We start from the raw sequence: 6,000 nt of genomic DNA on the forward strand, positions 1-6,000 counted from the left end.
ACAATAAAAGCTCACAAGCAGAAAGAGGCTTCTTATTTACAACATATCTTGTTCTTTCTCTTAAAATCTTAACTGTTTAGAGCCTTTCCTTGGAGCTGAGAATGCTGGTATTGGAAAGAACAGTATGCTGCATTTCTGTGGCATACGTACATGACACAGCTGAAGAAATTTGTGGCATTTTTGAATTGTTATGTAACTTTGTGGGGAAAGGTGTGATTTTTTTTTTAGAACTCATTTGCTAGTGATGAAATAAAACACAGCTGGCAGTTACGTACATTATAACACTTTATACAGTGGAGGCCATAAAAATAATGAAGTCTGAACCAACAGACTCATGTGCAACGAAGGTTCAAAACTAAAAGATACAGGCAGTTATTTCCTGTGATCCCTTAGAGGTATTTTAAAGCTATCTGATCTTTTCTAGTATGGTATGTTTTCACTTATACGTGGTATAAGTGTGCTACGTTTTTACTCAATAGATTCTTTCTGTGATTTTTGTATATGAAGTGTGCATCTTTTCTTCCTATAATAAAAAGCACTGGTTGTCTGCCCTAGTGTTCATGTGATGGGACTAAATCTATTTCAGTTAAACCATCTACTGCAGATGAATCGTAATCTAAAATAGCATACACGAGGCCATCTTTTTTCTACTTTATTTTGTAAGTTTGATCTGGCCGTATGAAAATATGCCTTTAACTGAATATTGTAAAACCTCAAACTTTTGTGATATATCTGAAATAGCTGAATATCTATATATTTCAGATAGATCAGAAAAATTCACAAACATTCTCCGAATTTTACCTCCATTTCCCTGCCGCCACCACCACCAATCAAATTATTTTTTTGATTGTTTTTCATATTTTCCCTCTTTTTTAGATTATGATGTTTTGGTTTAACAACAGAAATGGAATACTCAAACTTTGTGGCACTGTTCTAAAAATTTTGTTTTGGAGGTGGGAAGTGTGTTGTAGAAGCTTGACTTGCTCGCGGTAAAGAAAATTAGTAGATTTGGGGAAAGAAATATTTTATGGAACACAATAATGGCAGTCACATTGTAGTGACTTGGGAGTTCTAGAAGTGCAAGTTTGACATTAAGTTTAGAAAACCAGATCCATAAGAGATGTGGAGTGTGATGGGGAGACTAGATGGCACGATATCTTTGGTGATAGCAGAGACATTTTTGTGATTTGGACTGTAAAGATGAAGCTTAGTCTCAGTATTTTGAACTTTTCAGGACGAAGTCCCCTGAAAGCATAGGGCGAAAGAGTTGGTGATAGAAAAACTAGGCATAGCTGCCCCAGTCAATGTTAGGGCTACAGACCGCACATCTTTGCCACACAGCGGTGTTTAAATCCATATTCCTCTGGCTGAATGTCTTCAATTATTCTAAATGTCCAGATGGGCAGATCTTTTTCATTTGGAAGTCAGCGCTTAGAAGACAGAAGTCTTTATAACCACAAGCAGCTCTTGTTCAGACATTCAGGTCTTTGTGATTGCGTTGGTAGAACTGTGGAGCAGTTGTATATTCATCCTGTTAACACCAGGGTATTGTGGTCATTATAAATGGTAGAACCTTTTGTTAGCATTTTGATGTTAACTCTTCGGTACCAGCACCCTGGCGTCTCGGTCACTGTGCTTCTGTGGGAATGGATCCATTTAAATGCTTTGGATATTTTATTAGAAATCCAGTGATGCTAGCCTTTTGTTTGGAAATTGAATGCTTTGAGATACTCCCTGCTCAGGTGTAACTCCCTGATGTATCTCCTTTGATTAGGTTCTTTGAGTTGTACTTGGGTATGTTTACTTTTATCATGGAAAAACACAACTATTGGAGTACAGTCTCTGGAGTAGAGTGAATCAAATGCCCTGGCAATCCTACTATGTTTCTAAAATATGTAATGGAATTCCTGTGCAAAGAACCATTTATCAAAGGGTCTGTTTTTCAGAGGAGATAATTTTCAGCTTCAGGGTAATAAAATGTACTTGAGACCTTGTGGATTAATTTTTAAAAATCAATATGTGAAACTGTCTACCTTACAGCAGCTTACTGGACTGTATTTACACAGCTTCTGTATTTTTGTGGTCACAGAGATTACATCCATAAGTTCCTTACTTGGGAAAAAACAAATACTTCCACCCCAAATTAAAAACTAGGCACTGTAATACGAAATTGCTTTATTTTCATTTCACACTTTCTTGTGTGTCCCTCAAATGTTTTACTTAATGTAATCGCTAAAGTATAATCTTGCTGAAGTAAAACGTGCTTTTTGTACCATACTTTATTTTCGGGTGCTTTGTAAAGGAGAAGCAAGCTTATTTTAAGCCTCAAGTTGAAACATGCCTTTGTTTTCCTATGACTTCACTAAAATCACCTTGATTTACAGAAGAGTAATTAGGAGCTTGATTTATATAAGAATTACAAGCGCTTTATGCATGGGTAGAGTGGCTGGAGAGCTATACCAGTCTGTCTTAACAAACGAAGCTGCTTTGTTATATTTCCAAGGTGTATTTAACATTTCATGGCAACTGCTGTGTAAAATTAACTCTATCTGGGCATTGTGATGTCAGGGGAACGTGAATGAAGTGCGTTGTACCTTTAAGTGAAGGTCTCAGGCCTGACCTGCGTTATGTGGGTTTCTTGTTTGTCAGGCTGGAGGCATTTTCTCATTTTCACAGTTCAGCTGAAAACAAAGGCCTCCTTATCCTTGCAGGGAGCTCTTAAGAGCTGACATCAGCCTTTTCCCAGCGGGCACCAGTTCTGCTGTAAGAGTCCTTGCAGGGAGCGGAGCGGTCTGATAGCAGTTTCTTCTCAGGGCGTTTCGCTTGCCAAGTAGCGAAGAGAAGGAGTAAATGCCAAGAGCGCGACATTTTTAATTTTTTTAAAAAAGAAATTACACTGGGCTGGTTTTGCTTCTCTGATTTTTGGTAGGAACTAGCAAATAAGTAACTGCTTTGGGGCAAGGGATGGTTATGGCTAATACTTTGTGGTGTAGCAATTTTAAAAATAGTTTGTATGCTAGCAAACTGTGGGATCACATCACTATATTTAAGGTTAAAGTGAATTGATGTCACTGACCTCTTCAAAAGGATTCAGATTTTGTGTTACTGGTAAAATTATACGTGAAACTGGCTGTTTGAATTTGTATTGGAAGGGACTATTATTTTTGTTCGCTTGTCGAGTGCGTCAGGCTGGAAGTTAGCATTTTTGGTTTGGGACAGGCAGGCTTGTGAATGGAATATTTTCCCCTCAATCTCTTTGTCACAATTCCCATTTGCTTTGGTGGCATTTGGATCACAGTGATAATTTCTGTATGAAAATCATCTTACAGCAAAAGTTTGCAGCTGTTAAGTAGATGTCTGAGGAATAATCACCTCTTAATTTGTGTGATACAGAATTTGGCTTTTTCTTGTAATAAGAGAAAGGTCTACACATGAATAAGGTAGTTTAATCTGTCTCGCATAAGATGACGTTTAGTTTTGGACATAACCATACAGACCCAGACACTTCCGTTCCAAATTCTAGATTGTGTCTTTGCTTTTGTTAGTGAAGAATCTTGGCAAACCTGATCCATAAAGCCAGACTAGATTCCTGGAGTTTGGAAGCTGCCATATATCCTAAGTTTCTTACCATGACTATCCAATGGAGTTTGCTCACTTTAAAGACACTGTAATAGAAATTAACCTGGCATCCTTTTTAAAAAAATCTGTCTTAAGATGTCCTGAAAGTTACCTGGATTCGAAGACCATAGAATAATTCAGGTTAGAACAGGCTTTAGGAAGTCATTTCATCCAACCTCCTGCTCAAAGCAGGGTCAGCTGTGTCCCCTTCAAGCTTGTAGTAGCTCAAAGCAAGGAATTTTGAGTAAGATCTGAAGTACTCAATAAGTGATGCTCCTTATTAGAGGAGGACTCTGTCACCTTCCTCCTTACCATTCCCTGACCCCAGCTGAGAATGCAGGGTGGAAATGTTCTGCAGAAAATCAGGTCCCTGTTGTGGTGGAAGCTGGTTCCAGCTCCGAGCGAGGCTTGCAAAGATTTAGAAATGGGTTGCAGAGGTAGCGTGGGAGCTTTCAGAAAAGTTTTTTTGCTGCTAACTACTGCTTTTTTTTGTTCCAAAATTCATGTGGTATTAAGAAATATGTTTACACTGTCATTTTATTGTGACAAATTGGAATGGAAAAAAAAAACCAAACCCAACACACACAACTCGGAACACCCAAAATGTCTCTCATTTGCTTGCAGGCATCTTCGCTGAGTTCTCTTGGCACAAATATGCCTTTGAAGTACTTTAGGATTAACCTGGTGTTTTCAAAGCAGTCCTGTTGAAGCTGAAATCCTCTGTATTGCCAGTGGAGCTGTTACAATGTGGCTCTTGTTGATTACAGTGGACAAAGGATTACAGAGCAGGTTTCAAACTGCTTTTTCTAATTCTTTCTTTTTTTTTCTTGTACGCATTCCTTGAATGCTGAACCAAATCAATCAGATATATTTTCTTGTTTATTAATGGAGATCTTGGACTACACAAAATTATTCTTAAATTGTTTCCAACAAATGTTCTTTAAATGGAACCTTCAGAGACGGACTTGAAAGAGCTAATATATATGAGTTAATATTTAACACTGAGTTTTGCAGAAGTTCTTATCCAAGGGGGAATTTGAGAAAGTACTCAAGTCCCTTTCAGTTCAGGAGGGTGTAGCCAAGCACATGTGAAATGCTTGTGGTGAACAGTTTCAGGGCTAAAAATTGATTGATAGCTTTATCAGTCCTTCGCAAAAAGACCTGATCTGTCAAAATTTGGGTATATGTTTAAGTACTTGAAACATCAGGCAATGTTAGCTCAGGTGTTTCCACTTGCAAACAGAAAGGTTTTGTTAGCTAGCTCCAGAATTCTGCTTTGAGATAATGTTTTCCACTTTCATTTTCCTCCTTTTGCAAAGGAGCTTAAAACTTCCATAGTAGGTTAAGGCTCCAAGCTGCCTGGTGAAGCCCAGAGCTGTCCCATCGCTGTACAGAGGTTCCAGCACCCACGGGAGGAATCGACCCCGTACTGGCGGTGACGAGGAGGCCTGTGCGCGCAGGGACAGAACACGAATCCCTCCAGCCCCGGTGTTGGATTTTTACCCAAGGGGCTGTTCTTCGGTTTCATTAAAAGGAGATTTTACATTGCATAAATTACCGTGTATCTACATGGGGGTAAAACTGAACACCAATCCACAAGTCTGATATCTGAGCAAGAGGCAAGCAAAGAACCAGGAACATTTACAAACATAGTCTAGATGTATATCGTAACCACATGGAAACAAAGGTTTAATCTCACTTCTTTTTATTTAACCGTTTTCCCAGATGTTTCCTGCAGTTTGACAGATGTACCATTTACTAGAAAGTTGCGCTCTTGAGAATTAGAATGTTATGGACACGGTTGCTATAGACAATGACTCTGTCAGGGTAAGGTTTGGAATAAAATGTTACATTAATTTCTAGTTGAATAAGTACATTTTTTTCCCCAGACTGAAAGTGCTGGACTGGACAGTCTCCTTTCATTTTCTCTCATGCTGTAATGCGCTACAAAAACACGCGAACTGGCTTTAACTCACTCCTGCAACATTGCTGAGTGCTGACTCCGAATAAATGGCATTATTTCTTGGTGTTGAAAGGTGAAAAGTATTCCTCTGGCTATTTCTAGCCATCCGTGGCCATCTTTGCGTTTCAGGCAAGTGCCCCCGGCGGTAGCCGGCCCTTCCCTCTCTCCTCGGTTCCTGGCGCCTAATCCGAAGGGGGCTAGGGAGAAAAGGGGGGGGCGGTCAGCGTGCAGGTCGTAGCTCACGGCATTGCCAATGATGCCCCAAAAATGACCGGGGGGAGGAGGCGGCTGATGGATCTTGACGGCGCATCTCGCCGCCTTTCAGCGCCCGGGGGCCGGCCGGGCGGCGGCGGCGCTGGGGGACTCTTATCGTGACGAGGCGGCGGGGGCCGCGCTCTGCGCCTCAGCCGCTCGCCGAG

The 6,000-nt window shown here is 40.3% G+C and overlaps 1 protein-coding gene across 3 annotated transcripts in view; it reads left to right on the plus strand.

Annotated features, from left to right (window-relative positions):
* The window catches only part of VGLL4 (vestigial-like family member 4), a 90,989-nt gene that overhangs the window by 66,908 nt on the left and 18,081 nt on the right, over positions 1 to 6,000 (plus strand). The gene's annotated exons all lie outside the window — the stretch shown is intronic.

Source organism: Haliaeetus leucocephalus, unplaced genomic scaffold (assembly GCF_000737465.1).
Source record: "Haliaeetus leucocephalus isolate CR32 unplaced genomic scaffold, Haliaeetus_leucocephalus-4.0 Scaffold984, whole genome shotgun sequence".
Classification (NCBI taxonomy): domain Eukaryota; kingdom Metazoa; phylum Chordata; class Aves; order Accipitriformes; family Accipitridae; genus Haliaeetus; species Haliaeetus leucocephalus.